Source organism: Lepidochelys kempii, chromosome 2, assembly GCF_965140265.1.
Source record: "Lepidochelys kempii isolate rLepKem1 chromosome 2, rLepKem1.hap2, whole genome shotgun sequence".
Lineage (NCBI taxonomy): Eukaryota > Metazoa > Chordata > Testudines > Cheloniidae > Lepidochelys > Lepidochelys kempii.
The window spans coordinates 221,838,077-221,858,057 of record NC_133257.1 but is presented as its reverse complement, the minus strand read 5'-3'; the positions used below and the strand labels follow the sequence as shown (position 1 = coordinate 221,858,057).

General features: G+C 43.3%; 1 protein-coding gene across 10 annotated transcripts in view; it reads left to right on the top strand.

The window, feature by feature from the left end:
• Window positions 1-348: 348 nt before the first annotated feature.
• Window positions 349-19,981, top strand: part of DYNC1I1 (dynein cytoplasmic 1 intermediate chain 1) — a 270,699-nt gene continuing 251,066 nt past the window's right edge. For 6 of the 10 annotated variants that reach the window (XM_073333886.1, XM_073333888.1, XM_073333884.1 and 3 more), the window contains exon 1: window positions 351-625. The gene's annotated coding sequence lies outside the window, so the exon portion shown is untranslated. Of the gene's footprint in view, window positions 626-19,981 lie in introns of all 10 variants that reach the window. The other 4 variants (XR_012157549.1, XM_073333887.1, XM_073333889.1 and 1 more) reach the window with 3 other exon arrangements.

Sequence of the window (19,981 nt, the reverse complement as noted above, 5' to 3'; positions counted from 1 at the left end):
CCTGGTGTCCCTCACAGACATGGGTTGCCACAGATGGATTTGCGGCCTTTCCACCCAAGTTGCAGACGAGGTGTTTCTGTCCCGGCCTGGATGTGGCCCAAGTTCTCAGCCACAGACTGGATGTGACCTGTGCCACATCCAGGGTCAGGGGGCGAGTGACCCTGATGCTCCTGTGTCACAGCCAAATAACTGAACGCGACACCCGCTAGGCCCCCTGGGTCCCCGCGCCAGGGCCTGGCAGGGCCCTACCCCCTCAGTGAGTGCCTCGCGGGGGGTGGGGCTGCCGCTCCCTGTCGCTCTCGCGGAAGATGCGCGGGGCCGGGCTGCAGAGAGGCGGGGAGATGTCAGCGCCAGGGGCGAGGAGGAGGAGGAGGAGGAGGGAAGCGGCTGTGCCCGGGAGGAGCCTGGCCGGCGTGAGGCAGCACATTCTCCCAGCCGCAGCCGCAGCCGCCGCGGCCGCGCTCCTGCTGCAGTAAGGGGCACCACCACACATCGCAGCCGCAGCCATTGGGGATTCCGCCCGCCTGGGAGCGCCGGGCTCTGTCCACCTCCTTCCTCCCCGGGGCCGGGGGAGGGCTGCGCACAGCCGGAAGCCCATTCGACCGCTGGCGGGGAGCACAGCAAGGTAAAGCCTGGGTGCGCGCCCGTGTCCCTTGGGGGAACCACTGGCGGCATCACCGGCCCCAAACGCTTGCGCTGGTGCTGCGCTGTGGTCGGGGGGAAGCTGTGCGGCGGGGCTTAAAAGCATCCGGGCTGCGGCCGCCCAGGGGATGAGAAATGCTGAGTCTCTCCCTTTGGTCATCTTTTCTACGAGTAAAATAAAAAGCATCTAGCCTGCACGCAGAGGGGCGGGGGGAGGGGAGGAAAGGCACTGAAAATGCCGCCCCCCCACCCCCACACCTGGGAAACAGCTAGGGACCACTCTGCAAAGTGGTCTGGCGATTGTAGCGCTGCCCTAAATCTGAGGGTGGTCTCCCCATCTGGACAAAGACCCGGAGAGCGTGTGCAGCGGGGGAGTTACTGGGCTCCCCCACATTTACAACGGGACTGGTCCTGGGCTGTAGAGGGACCAGTCCTGCTAGCAAGGGGATGGACTAGCTGGCCTCACAGAGCTTTTCCAGCTTTGCTTTCCCAGATCTCTCTCTCTCTCTCTGCCTGGGGTGGGAATTATTAACCCCGACACATGCCTGCCTCCCTGTTCTTGTCCCAGTTTACAGCAATGCCCATTCATAGCAGTGCATCGTCAGAGCAGGTGCCTCCTACTGCGCTGGGTGGGGTGCAGAGGATATGGTGCTTGGAATAACTTGGTTTGTGCCTCAGCACTGAAGAGGTTAAATCAAAACCGGTTCCTATGTTTAATTTCCTGTTTAATAAAAGGAACAACAGGCTTACTTAAATCCACCAAAGCAAACAGAATTAACATTCAGCCTTCTGCTATCGCTAGTTTCACAACAGGGTGTGACAGAGTGCTAGGTAGGAAACCCTGACTCAACACTCTGTTCACAGGAGCTCCAGTCAGGCATAGCAGCTTGGAGCTGAGGAGGCAGACCTGTGCCTAATGTATGTCTAGGGTAGAGCAGAAAGGGTAATTAAGCCATTAGCCAGAGCCCGCAAATAGGCAGAGGAAGGCAGTGAAAAGGGGAAAGCAGGCAATCAGATAGATTGCTCTCCCTCTGCTTGTGAAGGCGCTCGGTATGCTGTGAAGATGGTGGGACTCAATTATAAATAAACTACACAGGGTGTTGAACCAGCATAAGGGTCTCTGCATGGTTTTGTAGATGGAGACAGAAGCAGGACCAAGGAGGCCCTGTGATACCGGGTTAGTGAAGGATGGAATGAAAGGCCATTTTCCTATGATTAGTGAGTTTAAATCAATTTCTCAATGTCATGTTTTTTATAGTTATGTCTGTCTGTTCCTGGGAATTCCCAAAGATCAGCAGGCAGCATGAGCCCCCTCCCCACCATATATATTATTGTTTGGAATAGCATAGGTATAACAATAGCATAGATGTCCATAGAATCATAGAATCATAGAATATCAGGGTTGGAAGGGACCCCTGAAGGTTATCTAGTCCAACCCCCTGCTCGAAGCAGGACCAATTCCCAGTTAAATCATCCCAGCCAGGGCTTTGTCAAGCCTGACCTTAAAAACCTCTAAGGAAGGAGATTCTACCACCTTCCTAGGTAACGCATTCCAGTGTTTCACCACCCTCTTAGTGAAAAAGTTTTTCCTAATATCCAATCTAAACCTCCCCCACTGCAACTTGAAGGATGAAGAACTGGGGTTTTTACCCATGAAAGCTTATGCTCAAATAAATCTGTTAGTCTTTAAGGTGCCACCGGACTCCTTATAGGTATAACAAATATGCCATGCATTACTCTGTCCAGAAGCCTCTCAAATGTGTCTGATGCATTACACAAGTCAAAAGCCATACTTTTAAATTGTCACAAGCCTTGTCCTGGTGTGAAAGCAATCTTTTCCCTGTGCCTTGGATCCACTTCCACTTACCAGTATCACTTTTTAGATCCAGTGTGGAAAACCAGACTGAAGTAACATATGATTGCTCATGTGAGTGTTAATACAGAGGAATACTACCTTAAATACTTATATCCTGTAGAATCTAAACAGACTAAAACTTTGTAACCTAATGAATAGTAGGGATGAAGTGGAAAGGCCTGACATGTTCTAGGCTTTGCACCTGGTAATTTATCTTGACATACTTTTTCTGGTATAGGTGTATTAGTGTGCTCTATTGACAAAGCCGTCCTAGTGTGGATACAGCTTATATTAGCAAAAAATGGGCTTTTGCCAGTATAGCTTTTTTCAGACCCCTCTTCTTCCCCCACTCCCACCCCTAAGCAAAATAAGCTATACTGGCATAAGCACAGCTTTGTTTGTATAATCTGCATATACCCTAGGGGCTTTTGCTGGCACAGTTGTGTTGGTGAGGGACCACAGCTCTTCAACCCCTGAGTGACAGAGCTATACAGCAGAAGTTTGTAGTGTAGACATGGCCTTGCTTTAAAAACAAACAAACAAATAAATAAAAATCAAAAATCTGAGATTCTGAAAAACAAGATGGCAGCTAATACACCATTCTGGCTCAATCTAAGTCCTACTGCTGCTTGATAGTTCCCTATTTATACATCTAAGGATTGTGTTAGCTCTTTTTACCACACAACATTTCACTGGGGACTCATGTTCATTTGGCTATCTACCATTCCTAAGTTCTTTTTGGTCATTGCTTTCCAGGGTACAGTCTCCGCATCCTGTAAGAGTGACATACAGTCTTTATTTCTAGATGTATGACTTTGCATTTGGCTTTATTAAAAACATATGTTGTGCGATTGGGCCCAGCTTACCAAGCAATCTAGATCACTCTCTGTAAGTGACCTGTTTTCATTTACCATTCCACCAACCTCTGTGCCATCTGCTAAGTTTATCAGCAATGATTTTATATTTTCTTCCCAACAATTGAAAAAACAATGAATAGCAGTGGGTTGAGAACTGATCCCTGTGGAACTCCTCGACAAACACATCCATTTGTTGATGATTTCCCCATTAACAATTACATACTCAGATCTATAAGCCAGTTTTCACAACAGTAAGTGCATGGGAGGCTTTTTGCCCCAATAATATACACAGAACATGCTAAAAAAGGCTTGGTTACAGTAAACATTACAGTAAGAGAGGGCCCAGTGCAGGAGTGACAAAGTTTCTGGAAATCATTTTCTGGGATGATAATGCATCATGGAACAATGTTTAAATTACTGCAATGACTAAGGGCATAGGGCCAAGTCCTGCCCTTACTGAAGGCAAAGAAAGTTTCTTACTGACTTCAGTGAGGGGGCAGTCAGGGTCATGGAGTGGTGCAGGTAACCAACTATGCACACTATTTGAAAGCGTAGGCCCGATCCAAATCCTATTAAAGTCAGTGGAAATCTTTCCACTGACTTACACCAGGCCTGATCCAAAGCCCATTAACAGCTGTGCTCTGCCCAACATGCATATAATTGCATTATCGGATGAATAAATCAATGTTCAGATGACTCTTGAGTCCCAGGAATTAATCACAGAGCAAATGTACCTTTTTACCCTATTTTACACTGGTCCAGTGCCTGCATATTGGTTCCATGGGCCTGGAGAGAATAGGCTGCATCCTGCTGAGATATAATCCCTCCCTGAAGTCCTGGTGCTGCTCCATGTCACTTCTTCTTCTCTCGGCACTGTCTAAATGCCCCCATTTGGCTAGTAGAATAGTTAATGTTTAACTTAGTAAAGTGAGTGGTTTAATTCAGCATCACTCACTAGTAAACAATTATACGGCGACAGTTTTAGGAACACTGCTTTGTGTTTCCCAATCGTCCTTCCACGTCTCTTCCCTCTCTCCATGTTTCTTTGGGTATCTCTCACATTTACCAGTTCAGTTGTTAATTGGGGGCAGACACAACCAAAACTATTCCTCTTGTAACATCTAATGAATACAGCAGGGTTATGTTAAAAATGTGGAATGACATATTCTTAAGTGTATTGCTCTGTGCTATAGTGATACATAGGACTATGTCTCTCTGTCTTCTGTCTCTTTATTCGTAACAGTAATGTACTGGAAAGATTTTGCACTGCACTTCTCACAACATTAACAAAACAAAGTTAGTGGTTTATCTAAACGCATGGGCCTGGTTTTACAATATGTATTACATGCACAAGAGTCATAGAAGTGTAGGACTGGAAGGGACCTCAGTAAGTCATCTAGTCCAGTCCCCTGCACTCAAGGCAGGACTACATAATAACTAGACCATTCCTGACAGGTGTTTGTCTAACCTGTTCTTAAAAACCTCAAATGATGGAGATTCCACAGCCTCCCTAGGCAATTTGTTCCAGTGATTAATCACCCTGACAGTTAGGATGTTTTTTCCTAATGGTCAACCTAAACCTCCCTTGCTGCAATTTAAGCCCATTGCTTCTTGTCCTATCCCTCAGAGGTTAATGAGAACATTTTTTCACCCTCCTCCTTGTAAAACCTTTTACGTGCTTGAAAACTCTTGTGTCCCTCCTCAGTCTTCTCCAGACTAAACAAACCCATTTTTTCAATATTTTCTCATAAGTCATGTTTTCTAGACCTTTAATCATTTTTGTTGTTCTTCTCTGGACTTCCTCCAATTTGTCCATATCTTTTCTGAAATATGGCACCCAGAACTGGACACAATACTCCTGCTGAGGCCATATCAGTGCAGAGTACAGTGGAAGAATTATTTCTTGTGTCTTGCTTGCAACACTTCTGCTAATACATCCCAGAGCAATGATTGCTTTTTTTTGCAACAGTGTTACACTGTTTACTCTTATTTAGCTTGTGATCCATTATACTATAACCCCCAGGTCCCTTTCTGCAGTACTCTTTGATAGGCAGTCATTTCCCATGTTGTATGTGTGCAACTGATTGTTCCTCCCTAAATGGAGTACTTTGCATTTGTCCATATTGGATTTCATCCTATTTACTTCAGATCATTTCTCCAGTTTGTCCAGAGCATTTTGAATTTTAATCCTCTTCTCGAAAGCACTTACAAACCCTCCTAGTTTGGTATCGTACGCAAACTTTATAAGTGTACAATCTATGCCATTTATCTAAATCATTTATGAAGATATTGAACAGAACTGGACCCAGGACCCCACTCAATATGCCCTTCCAGCTTGACTGTAAACCACTGATAACTACTCTCTGTTTTCCAGGCAGTTATGCACCCACCTTATGGTAACTCCATCTAGGCCAGTGGTGGGCAACCTGTGGCCTGCAGGCCACATGTTCCCATCAGGGTAATCTGGTGGTGGGCTGCGAGACAGGTTGTTTACATTGACCATCCACAGGCATGGCTTCCCGCAGCTCCCAGTGGCAGCGGTTCACTGTACCCGGCCAATGGGAGCTGTGGGAAGCAGCAGCCAGCATGTCCCTGCAGCCCATGCCACCTCCTGCAGCTCCCATTGGCTGGGAATGATGAACTGCGGCTACTGGGAGCTGCGGGCGGCTGTGCCTGCGGAGGGTCAATGTAAACAAACTGTCTAGCGGCGTGCCAGCGGATTACCCTGAGGAGCCACAGGTTGCTCACCACTGATCTAGGCTGTATTTCACTAGTTTATTTTTTGAGAAGGTCATGCGAGACAGTATCTTACTAAAGTCAAGATATACCACATCTATCCCTTCTCCCCCATCCACAAAGCTTGTTATCCTATCAAAGAAAGCTATTAGGTTTGTTTGATATGATTTGTTCTTGACAATCTATTATGATTGTTACTTATCAATTTATTATCTTCTAGATGTTTGCAAATTGATTGCGTATTTGCTCTGTTATCTTTCTGGGTACTGAAGTTAGGTTGACTGGTCTGTAATTCCCCGAGTTCTCCTTATTTCCCCTTTTATAGATTTGGCACTATATTTGCCCTCATCCAGTCCCACAGAATCTCTCCTGGCTTCCATGATTTTTTGAAGATAATTGCTAATGACTCAGGTATCTCCTCAGTCAGCTCCTTGAGTATTCTAGGATGCATTTCATCAGGCCTTGGTGACTTGAACACATCTAACTGTCTAAGTAATTCTTAACTTGTTCTTTCCCTATTTTAGCCTCAGATCCTACCTCATTTTCACTGGTATTCACTAGGTTAAACGTCCAATTGCTACTAATCTTTTTGGTGAAAACTGAAACAAAAAGGTTGTTTAGCACTTCTGCCATTTCCACATTTTCTGTCATTATCCCCCCCCCCCATTAATGGGCCTACTCTGTCCTTGGTCTTCCCCTTGCTTCTAATGCATTTGTAGAATGTTTTCTTGTTACTCTTTATGTCTTTAGCTGGTTTAATCTCATTTTGTGCCCTGACATTTCTAATTTTGTCCCTAAATGCTTGTGTTGTTTGTTTATATTCATTCTTCATAATTTGACCTAGTTTCTACTTTTTGTAAGACTCTTTTTTTGAGTTCAGATCATTGAAGATCTCCTGGTTGAGCCAAGGTGGTCTCTTGCCATACTTCCTATCTCTCCTATGCAGTGGGATAGTTTGCTCTTAATAATGTCTTTTTGAAAAACTGACAACTGTCTTCAATTGTTTTTCCGCTGAGACTTGCTTCCCATGAGATCTTACTACCAACTTCCTGAGTTTGCTAAAATCTTCCTTCTTGAAATCCATTTTCTTTATTCTTCTGTTTTTCTCTCCTACCATTCCTTAGAATCACGAACTCTATCATTTCATGATCACTTTCACCCAAGCTGCTTTCCACTTTCAAATTCTCAGCCAATTCTTCCCTATTTGTCAAAATCAAATCTAGAACAGCCTCTCCTCTACTTGCTTTCTCCACCTTCTGAAATAAAAAATTGTCTCCAGTTCATTCCAGGAACTTGTCAGATAATCTGTGTTAGTTTGTCCATAAGCAATGTAAAAGAGCCATCATTTTAATTTCTTGAAGTGTTCAAAGTTATACGGGATGTTGATTTTTTATTCGGTCAGTTTGGTTTCAGTTGCACATTTGGCTGGTGCTGAACCAAAAACTATTTTTAGTATAACTCTAAAATTAAGGATTTAGATGGAAAAAAGGGGCCCATTTATTTACCCAACTACATTTAGAGATAGACAGATGAAACACTTCAAATGTTGGAGAGAAAAAAAAGTTTCTGGGTGTCTAAGTGTACAAAATCTGTGTGATCTGGAAATTAAAAATGCATACAGATCCAATTAAAACATTTGTATACAGGAGTTTAAAAACTGTATTGCAACTATGTAAACCCAAAGTAAGTCTCCCAAATCTTTAAGAAAATGTTACATATTAACAGAACTTACTACAAAATTTACACTTACACTTTAAGGCCCTGATCCTGCAATCTTTATCCATGCATGGTTGCTTCATCTGGTTTTACGGGAGTACTTTTATGAATAAAATTACTCATGTGCTTAGACATTTGTAGTATTGGGCCCCAAGTATGTGGGTTTAAGTTGTGCAAAATGTTGTTATATTATTCTGATAATATAAAAATATTGCTTTCCAGAGATAGGATATCAGAATTACTATTAAGGGCCAGAGTGTGATGTCCTGAGTCATGTGCAATAATACCACCTACCATGAGTAGTCCCATTAAAGTCAATCAGGCTACTTGTGGAGTAAGGGACTACTCAGTGCTAGTAAAGATATTGTAATTTGGTTTTAACTGTGAATGCTAATGATTTGTTCACAGACTGTCAACCCATTCATCCCATACTGCACATGGACAAAAATACCCCTAACAACAACCAACCTAAAGAAAAAGTTGTTAGTGTTATATGCAATGCTTGGACTATTAACAGAGTAGCTTAAAAATCTTTAACCTTTTGGAACTAAATGAGAAATTTGACCTAATCATATCCCCAAGCGTGCAGTTATCTATTCAAGTGCATAATCTGCTGCACTTGGCAAAGGCTGTGAATGTTGTATCCCTGCCTTTCCCTGTCTCCAGAATAATAATAAAAAAAATGTGCTGATGGGATCAGAAGGTATTGTAATGAAGACAAAAAACCAGTGATGCCGTTCTGCATTTCTGCTGAGAAAGACCATGGGAAAACTGTCCTATTATTTCCCACAGTATTTTCTTCTTTGGGGAAAGTTGATTAATTTAATAGTGAGAAAACAGAAGAGAGTCTATTTTTTTCATCCTTATTTGGCCTGTTCAAATGCCTTGAAATACATTATGTAAATTCTGTGTTATTTTATGTTTACCATTTATGCCTGGTAATTATAAACTAAAGCCCATTTAGTTTTATCTCACCAGTCCAAGCACAGAAGAACTGAAAAGAGAAGGATAATTGTATTTCCTGTAACTGACAAAGACTAAAATGATAGAAATATTGCAGTCTTTTAGCTAGTGCTCTTTGAGTCTTGGGCCATGTCTACACTAGTGAGCTTACAGCTGCACAGCTGTACCGATGCAACTGCACCACTGTAAGATTGCTCATGTAGCCCTGCTATGCCGACAGGAGAGAACTCTGCCATTGACATAATAAAACCACCTCCATGAGAGGTGGTTGCTATGTCAGCAGGAGAAGCTCTCCCACCGACATAGCGCTGTCCACACCATCGCTTCTGTTGGTGTAACTTATGTCGCTCAGAGGGGTGTTTTTTTCACATCCCTGAGTGACATAAATTATACCAACAAAAGTGGTAGTGTAGACATGATCTTATAAGTGATCCTTTCTTTACAGTTTACTATTGCTGTGTGATTATTATTTTTTTCTTATTTAAAATATTTGTATTATATAAAATGCATATGAAGACAGAGAAGAAAACAAATATAGAAAGAAATTCAAACAAGGTAAACCACTGAAAACAGAACTAATATGTATAATTATAATCCACATATTAGTATTAATCTCACAGATAAAAGAATAAGGACAAAATCCCCTCAGTATTGTTTTTGTAATCTTTCAACTAAACAAAGTTCTTTCCTGAATCTCACATGAATGCAAATGAGTGAAGTCAATGGGATTACATTGGTATAGATGAAGTCAAAACCTGGTCTCTCATTTCTATGTACCAGTCAATCGGCATCCTTTTTTGAGACCTAATTTTTCTCATTTGGGCAACAAAAATGATTAGGGATATGGAACTGCTTCCGGATGAGGAGAGATTAATAGGACTGGGACTTTTCATCTTGGAAAAGAAATGATTAAGGGGGGATATAATCATGACTGGTGTGGAGAAAGTAAATAAGGAAATGTTATTTACTCCTTCTCATAGCACAAGAACTAGGGGTCACCAAATGAAATGAATAGGCAGCAGGTTAAAAACAAAAAAAAGGAAGTATTTCTTCACCCATTGCACAGTCAACCTGTGGAACTCTTTGCTAGAGGATGTCGTGAGGGCCAAGACTATAACAGGGTTCAAAGAAGAACTAGATAACTTCATGGCAGATAAGTCCATCAACGGCTATTAGCCAGGATGGGCAGGGATGGTGTCTCTAGCCTCTGTTTGCTAGAAGCTGGGAATGGGCAACAGAGGACTGATCACTTGATGATTACCTGTTCTGTTCATTCCCTCTGGGGCACCTGGCATTGGCCACTGTCAGAAGTCAGGATACTGGGCTAAATAGACCATTGGTCTGACGCAGTATGGCCATTCTTATGTTCCTAAAATAAGACATGCTCTTTGTAAAAAAACAAACTTTTACTATGATTTCATTGTACCTACTATAAATCACAGATCAGAAACAGAGGTTGTTGGAATGTTTGCCACTGTTGTTGTGTTTGTTATTTGATATCATTAGGCTTGGCAGATTTCTTTTTTTTAATAGTTTCAATGGATAACATCAATGTTTATATGTAAGCATTTTTTATTGTTATCAATTTAAATTTTCACAGTTGCAGTAAATAGTAGGGGAGAGGTCAGAAAATAAGGAGGGTCAGATGATAATTATTTAATGACAGTAGACACAAGGATTCAAAAGTTAAAACTTTATAACCAGTAAAACACAAATTGTCAACATGTGACGAGTTGCATCCGAGAGTGCTGAAGGAATTGGCGGCTGTGATTGCAGAGCCACTGGCCATTATCTTTGAAAACTCGTGGCAAACCGGGGAAGTCCCGGATGACTGGAAAAAGGCTAATGTAGTGCCAATCTTTAAAAAAGGGAAGAAGGAAGATCCTGGGAACTACAGGCCAGTCAGCCTCACCTCAGTCCCTGGAAAAATCATGGAGCAGGTCCTCAAAGAATCAATCCTGAAGCACTTGCATGAGAGGAAAGTAATCAGGAACAGCCAGCATGGATTCACCAAGGGAAGGTCATGCCTGACTAATCTAATCGCCTTTTATGATGAGATTACTGGTTCTGTGGATGAAGGGAAAGCAGTGGATGTATTGTTTCTTGACTTTAGCAAAGCTTTTGACACGGTCTCCCATAGTATTCTTGTCAGCAAGTTAAGGAAGTATGGGCTGGATGAATGCACTATAAGGTGGGTAGAAAGCTGGCTAGATTGTCGGGCTCAACGGGTGGTGATCAATGGCTCCATGTCTAGTTGGCAGCCGGTATCAAGTGGAGTGCCCCAAGGGTCGGTCCTGGGGCCGGTTTTATTCAATATCTTCATAAATGATCTGGAGGATGGTGTGGATTGCACTCTCAGCAAATTTGCGGATGATACTAAACTGGGAGGAGTGGTAGATATGCTGGAGGGGAGGGATAGGATACAGAAGGACCTAGACCAATTGGAAGATTGGGCCAAAAGGAATCTGATGAGGTTCAATAAGGATAAGTGCAGGGTCCTGCACTTAGGACGGAAGAACCCAATGCACAGCTACAGACTAGGGACCGAATGGCTAGGCAGCAGTTCTGCGGAAAAGGACCTAGGGGTGACAGTGGACGAGAAGCTGGATATGAGTCAGCAGTGTGCCCTTGTTGCCAAGAAGGCCAATGGCATTTTGGGATGTATAAGTAGGGGCATAGCGAGCAGATCGAGGGATGTGATCGTTCCCCTCTATTCGACATTGGTGAGGCCTCATCTGGAGTACTGTGTCCAGTTTTGGGCCCCACACTTCAAGAAGGATGTGGATAAATTGGAGAGAGTCCAGCGAAGGGCAACAAAAATGATTAGGGGACTGGAACACATGAGTTATGAGGAGAGGCTGAGGGAGCTGGGATTGTTTAGCCTGCAGAAGAGAAGAATGAGGGGGGATTTGATAGCTGCTTTCAACTACCTGAAAGGGGGTTCCAAAGAGGATGGCTCTAGACTGTTCTCAATGGTAGCAGATGACAGAACGAGGAGTAACGGTCTCAAGTTGCAGTGGGGGAGGTTTAGATTGGATATTAGGAAAAACTTTTTCACTAAGAGGGTGGTGAAACACTGGAATGCGTTACCTAGGGAGGTGGTAGAATCTCCTTCCTTAGAGGTTTTTAAGGTCAGGCTTGACAAAGCCCTGGCTGGGATGATTTAACTGGGAATTGGTCCTGCTTCGAGCAGGGGGTTGGACTAGATGACCTTCTGGGGTCCCTTCCAACCCTGATATTCTATGATTCTATGTCACAATATAAAGTAAATATCCTTAAATCAAACTCTAATAAGTTGTCAGAGAACACACATCTTGAACACGGCTGTGCAGGGCTCTTACGTGCTAGTAAGTTCCATCCTGCCACCCAGTGACCTCCTAGCAGTTTCCAAAATAGAAGCTGAACCCTGACACAGGACTCCAGTCCTGGAATCTGATTGGCAGAATGCTAGGGGTCCTGATTGATTCATATCTTCTGTGTAAACCCAGCACAGGAACTGAAAGTTGTCCATGTAACTGGAATCTATCTGCTTTTCAGATACCCAGTTGGAAGAAAGATGGTTTTGTGGACAGGGCACTGAACTAGGACTCAAGCGAACACACACACACACACACCACAGTCAGTTTACAATAGTATTGGTCTTATTCGATTAATGTCAAGAACTTATAATGCAGGGGGTCCATATGGTAGGTGCAGTTCCTTTTGACTGCTGACTACTTTTGGATATGATCCAAAGGGACCCTCAATGCCCTGGCACTGCAAAGAGGTCACTCAGCATTGAGTAGGCAGGGCAGCCAGTGTTGCTGCTGGCAGGGGTGGGGCAGTCCTTTACTACAGCACCCATATTGGCTCACCATGATGTCATACAAGCCTTCACTAGTAGTATCTGATGCCTCCACTGTGGTGATTGGGGCCATCCTCTCCCAGCAGCTTGGTCCCAAACAAGTATTACTCCCGTGCACTTATTACTCAAGGAATCTGACGACCTCAAAGCTGAACTACAAAATACTTGACAAGGAATTCCTGATGATAAAAACTCTCTCTTTAGAATGGTGGCACTACCTGGAATGAGCTCATCACCCAGTCCAGGTATTCCCTGACCATGAAAACCTGGAATACCTATGTAGGGCAAAATCTTTAAACCAATGGCTGCTTCAGTGGGCCCTGTTTTTCTCACAATTCAATTTCATTATCATATACCACCCCGGATGAAAAAATGGCAAGATGGACTCCCTGTCCTGAATATACAGTACCAATCCATGAGACCCCCAGCCAGGAACCAATCCTCATTCTCTCATACCATAAGTTTCTCAGTGCAGCTCATCACCAGGATATACACAGATTGATACGTTCTGCCTCTGCTTCAGAAATTCTGCCTGATAAACAAGCTATTATTGGTAGGCAACCATATGACTCCCGGGAAGGGATCATGTATGTAAGGGACCACATCTACGTGCCCCCAGGACCTGGAAGGCTCGCAGTTCTACAACTATGCCACGATTTTCCCCTAGCGGGTCAGCTGGGGTACTTCAAGATCCAAAGACTAATATCCCACTCCTTTTGGTGGCCCTGGATGCGGCTGACCATATTAATTACCTCCTGCAATGTTTATGCCTGTGCCAAGACCCCAAGCCAGAAGCCCAGTAATCTCATTCTGCCTTTGGACACCCCATCTTGACACTGGGCAGCCATTGCTGTGGATTTTATTGTAAGCATGTAAGGGCAAAATCAGAAAGATTGAAATGACCAGAGTCCAACAAATTTATGACAGTTTTGATGGTTGTGGACCACTTTACCCAAATGACCTACTTATCCCTTGCACAAACCTCCCCTCTGCTGCAGAGACAGCCCAGATATGGATTAGCCAAGTAGTCCACTTCCGACCTTCCAGAATGCATCACCTCTGATCGGGGGTTTCAGTTCATGGCCTGGTTCTGGCACAAAGCCCTGCACTTGGTGGGAGTCTGCACATGTCTTTCCTCCACTTATCACCCCCAATCCAACGGCCAGGCAGACAAGGCCAGCTAGATTCTCAAGCAGCATCTGCGATGCTACATTAATCATCAGGAGGAAAATTGGTCCTCACTTCTACCTTATGCAGAGTTTGCCTACAACAATGCAGACCATGTGTCGTTAGGTCAAAGCCCCTCTTTTTTCCAATTATGGGTTGATTCCACCTGCAATTACCTGCAACCATCTCCCAACCTGGCCGCCTCAGACCTGGTGCAGCAGATTTATCAGGCTTAGGAAGAAGTGAAGAAGCACTTGGCAGAGGCAAGAGCAAACTATAAGCAGTGTGCGGAACAGCATTGTCAGCAAGGCCCCACCTATGCAGTGGAACAAAAGGTATGGCTCTTTACAGATCATCTCCACACAGACAGACCTGCTTGCAAGCTGGACTTTTGGTTTCTTGGCCCTTTTAAGATCCTGTGACAGGCTAATCCAGTCACTTTTTGAACTCCAAGATTAACCCAGTGTTTCACGTATCACTTTTGAAACCCTACACAGAAAACTCTCTCCCTCACAGGGCCCAGCCACCTCCTCCACTGGTACAGGTACAGGGCCACAAAGAATATGTAGTTCATGAGATCCTGGACTCTAAACAAAATATGGCAGGCTCTGGTACCTTGTTGATTGGGATGCGTATGATCCTGAGGAATGCACCTTGGAGCCTGCAGAAAATGTACATACTCCTGCACTTGTGTGGGCTTTCCATAGGAATCACCCCCAAAAGCCTGGTCTGTGTCACCCTGAAGGCATCCCTTGCAGAGGGGATGATGTCAGAGACCACAGGGCTTAAACCCATCTCTGCAGGGCTCTTAGCCACTAATACGTTCCAACTTGCACCCCGTGACCTGCTGGCAGTTGCCAGAATAAAAGCAGAACCCTGACAGAGGACTCCAGTCCTAGAATCTGATTGGTAAAACTCTGCGGGTCCTGATATGTTCACAGCTTTTACATAAACCCAGCACAGGAACAGGAAGTTGTCCATGCAGTTGGAGTCTCCCTGCTTTGGACAGCTTCCCTTACAATACCTGTTCTTGCTACTGTGCTGGTAACCTGACTCTGCCTGACTTGGTTTTGCCCTCAGGCTTGCCTTGGACTCTGACATTCTGGTATGTGACCCAGCCTGATTCCTGCTCTGACCACTAGGTCAGACTGCCCAGGCCCCGGTTGTGACATAAGTTCTCAAAAAGCATTTCTGGGGTAAGCCCTTAAAGGAAAAATATGTCAGCCTGCACGTTGTTCTTTATCAGCTGTTTGCCTAGCATTTGTCTTCCTTGGGATTAGGTTAGGAATGTGAAGATTCTTTACTTAGTAGGTACAGGAACTGGAGTCAAATTGAGCATATCCATTTTCTGGGCTTTTGTTAATGTCGGGCCTTCAACCACAGTTTGATACGAAAGTAGCAAACTAAGATGGTGTGTGATGGATATTGTAATCACATGTAATGTCTTTGGGGGCCATATTGTATAAATGTATGAACAGTTTATGTATCACTGTGGACAGGGATTGTATACAACTCCAGGGGAGGAAGGTTGCCACAGCTCTACCAGGAACTAAGAACATTCGGGAGTGAATAAGGTAAATTACTCAGGTTGTAACTACTCCAGAGAGGTACCACCCTCTGCGCTGGGTTTTCCAGAGACCAACAGACATTGAAAAGGCTTTTAGCTTAAAAAGGCTGCATTTAAACTGACTTGGACTTCTTTCTGGTCCAGCAAATAGACAGGACCTTCTGTCCAAGGGCTCCAACCCTTGTGGAAGGACTGGAGGGACTTTGGTTTGCGAGGGCTCCATAAGACTGATGTGTAACCTCTGGTAAGCTTTTAGCATGTGGATAGGAATTTTTATTGTATTTATACATTTTCTCTGTAATGCTTTTACCTTAAAAGTAAATGTGCTTGCTTAGAAAGAGCTGTGTGCTAACCTAACTCCTGGCAATATGCTGTTCATAGTTTGCAGAGAGAAAGCACAGTAGAGGCACTGGCCTTTAGGCAGACTGGTTTGCTGGGGATATCACAGTGTAAGGCAGGGAGCTGTGCAGTCTTAAACTCCCTTGTCAGGAGAGAGAGAGAGAGCTGCGGGTCTCCACTCAAGAAAGGTGATGGCTGGGAGCTAGAAATCTTGAGCGGATGCCCTCGAGGGACCTTGGAAAGGGAATACAGATTCCATTTCCCTGAAACTGTGACAGTGCAGATGGAGTAACAAAGAAATAAATTATCTCACATGGCAGATGTTAGTCATGTCTCTTAGTACACTACTGGAAGGTACTCAGTTACTACTGTGATGAGGGTGGTATAAGAATCTATGTAGAATAGACTAGAATCACACATGCCATAAAAGGAAATGTGAATCGAAAACAAATATAATTGAGATGAAAAACACACAGCTAATGAACACAAAAGAAATGAGTTCTCAGACTATAGGGCTGGTCCTCTAGTCCAGGAGTTCCCAACCTGTGGACCACATGTAATTTTGTGAGCCCATTTCCCATCTCTAATATCTCATTGAATTAGATTGGCTTATTTACTTGCAGTTGGTTTTTCTCAGATGCCAGGAGAGCCCCTTATGCTGTTGTGCCAATTTCTGTGACGTCTCAGTTGAAGCACCATGGGAAATAGCACAGAAGACTGTGGCACATCTAATGAGACCCCTTAACAAGTGGGTTAATGTGGAGTCAGACTATGAAAAGGTCCAGAACCCAAATCACATCCATCCCCAATCATAACTAAAAGCAATCCTTTTGCACTGCATTTTTGCAACTAAACAATAAAAGAAACAGGAAAATTACAGCTGGAGAAGAAAAAGTTGACAAAGAATACATAACAATCTTATCTTCCACACATGATCAATTCCCTGCTCTACCACAGGATCCTTGTGCCCTTGGGCAAGTCACTAAGAGTACATCCACACGTGGGCAGGGAGGCTTGATGGGAGCCATGGAAGTACCTGAGATGGATATGGAACCAACAGCTCTAAAGCCAGTTGCAAGCTCCTGTGCACTGTTGGGATATAAGCAGTGCATAGGCCATGTGCTGGCACTCTGCATAGTCGGGAATTTCAAAAGCAAACACATTTTAAAACACCTTTCCTGTAGTAATGCATTTGACACATGGAATAGCCAATATGGGAAATTTTCTATTCACGGAGCTAATAAACAAAGTCAACTAAATAATTGGTGTCACATACAGTGATTAAAAAAGTGCAAAATATTCAATACCAGCATAATGCTGCATCTCAGTCTGCTGGCTGGCTCAGATGTTCTAACAAGGGGGTAATGGAATCTGACTTTTTGATTTGCTCTAAAATCCTAGCAGCAGACTTCTTGGCCATTTGAAGCCTGGTAAGCTAGTTGGAAGATCAAAGAATTACAGTAATATGCATAGGAAGACAGCAATTAGAGATAAATGTTTCAGTCTCTTGTATCATTTAAAGAGGGAAATGCAGGACTTCTTGCAGCATTCCTCAAATGAAATTTAATGCATTATCTTGGCTATATATGAGTTTCACTGTGTTAAAAAAGACACAAATGTAATAGAACTTTATGACTCTTAATGGGGGGTTTGCAGTGTTATAAAGATTAAATAGCTGATGCTCAGATCATGGAAAAAGCAATTTTGATTTCCTGACATTAAAAGAACCAGCTTTTGGAAACCTATTCAATTGATATCTGAAAAAACAGCTTGAAAGGGAAGTTAAGCCCTCAGGGTTTCTGTCATCAGCCTTAAAACAAATTCGCATATTTTCTGCATAGAAATAGGATCCCACTCCCTGTTGCCAAACTGCAGAACTAAAAGGATGCAAAAAGCTTTATCTAGTCCTAAGGGCTCCTGGGGGAAACTCTATAATCAGCATTCAAATGTGTGCAACAGATTAGGAAAATGACTTCAAATAGGATTTAGACCATATCATTGCAAGGCCCACAAATCCATCACCGATTTTAAAGGCAGAGTAATACTGATATTATCATTAAAAAGTCCATATTTTTTTCTAATCATTTGCCTGTTCAAAATACCCCATCTTTTATATTGACTGATCATACGGTTCATTGGCACCCAGAAATTATTATTTTTGCTTAAGGTAATATTGCTTTGTGCTATTTATGTGGACCACTGTTGTTCTGGCTGTTTTGTTTTCTTTTTCTCAAACTGAAAACAATGAACAATGCATTTATGTTTATGAATGGAGCCAGGACAGAAGGAGTAATCCAGCTGGCTATCCAGAAATATGGCCATGTGTAGAATTATGCAGCCAGATGGGGCTGAGCTTGTTAGCTAATTGAATCTTCCATAATCATAGTCCCACTGCTGTTTTCTACATTTACACTGAGCTGATAGGTTTCAGAGTAGCAGCCGTGTTAGTCTGTATCCGCAAAAAGAAAAGGAGGACTTGTGGCACCTTAGAGACTAACCAATTTATTTGAGCATAAGCTTTCGTGAGCTACAGCTCACTTCATCGGACGCATTCAGTGGAAAATACAGTGAGGAGATTTATATACACAGAGAACATGAAACAGTGGGTGTTACCATACACACTGTAAGGAGTGTGATCAGGTAAGGTGAGCTATTACCCGCAGGAGAGCGGGGGGGGGGTGGGGTGGAAAGCCTTTTGTAGTGATAATCAAGGTGGGCCATTTCCAGCAGTTGACAAGAATGTCTGAGGAACAGCTGGAAACCACTGTAGGCTCTGGGAACCCTGAGAATCCTGAAACCTACTGTGCCATGATGCAGCCCACAAACTTCAGCGAACATTCTGTGTTGAAGTATGGCTTGGACAAAGAGGAGTTTAACTGCTGGTGTGTTTGTGCTGGTGTAGGACTTCAGCCTGAGGAGCATTAACTTGCATGACTTCCCATATACAGCTCAGTTTGTGCTGAGGCAGATGCTCTTGATCCTGCTCTTTCTGCTACTGCTATAGATTTGTTGAGTGTTTACACATTTACTCCATATTGCATGGATTTCTCTGTCTCCTCTGCTCCATAACCAAAAATATCTTCAAGGACAACATAAAAATTTCAAAAAAGAAAGGAGTACTAGTGGCACCTTAGAGACTAACCAATTTATTTGAGCATACGCTTATTTGAGCATAAGTGAGCTGTAGCTCACAAAAGCTTATGCTCAAATAAATTGGTTAGTCTCTAAGGTGGCACAAGTACTCCTTTTCTTTTTGCGAATACAGACTAACACGGCTGCTACTCTGAAACCTGTCATAAGAATTTCAGTTGTTTTTTGGGGTGCCGAGGAGCTGTCAGTACCTGCTATATCATGGACTACTTTTACTTGTTTTGAGGGGAAAAAATTGTGACAGCACAAGAATTTGATAGTTTGAAATGTCAGGTCTTTTTTAGCATGCAGATTTACAGGTGATCTCCTGTCAATGCAGACACTGATTTATATGTAGCTGTCATTAGTATCAATGGAGAGGCACCAATTGAAATTTCCCATGCACTGCATCAGACAATAGACCTCTGTTGCATGTACATGTCATTTGCATTGACCAGGTTGATTCTGAGCTGTAATGTGTATGTGGTCGGTGAGGTATGAATTAGAAATACAAAGGGTTGTAATTAGCTCTTTACACTAGACTCTGTACTAGTCTCTCTGAAGGAATCTTTATGTAAAGTACTATTGAGCAAATAAATCCCTATTGATGCCATAACATGATAGTACATAATGGTTCTGAAGCTGATGTTACAGACTGAGTAAATAATCGGCAAGTTAAGTCAATGATTTGTGAAGTAACAGTATGGGTTAATGGCTAGAGCACAGGTCTGGCATGAGTTAGTCTTTTGAGAGAGATTCCTGCTTCATATGATCTTGGACAGTCACATTACCCCTCTGTGCTGCAGGTCACCTATCTGTAAAATAAATAAACAAACATAATACTGATTTTGAGGGCACACTCAAACAACTGCAGAGACTTGTGACTGTTCAAAACACTGAGATCTTATTTGTTACAAAGACTGCATGAATCCTTAGAAGGGGGAGAGAATTTCATCCTGCGAGAAGGGCAATTACTTCACTCAGGAGCAGATTCACTTTCCCCTCCACCCCCGGCAAATCCTTGGTGCCCATTCTGGCTACTTGGCACAGGGTGGGATGGGGGACACGACAATTTAGCCCTCAGGATATAAAAATAGACACAGAAGTAATAAGGCCAACATTATTCTTTAGAGCCTGATCTCGCACCAAAGTATGAAGTTTACAAC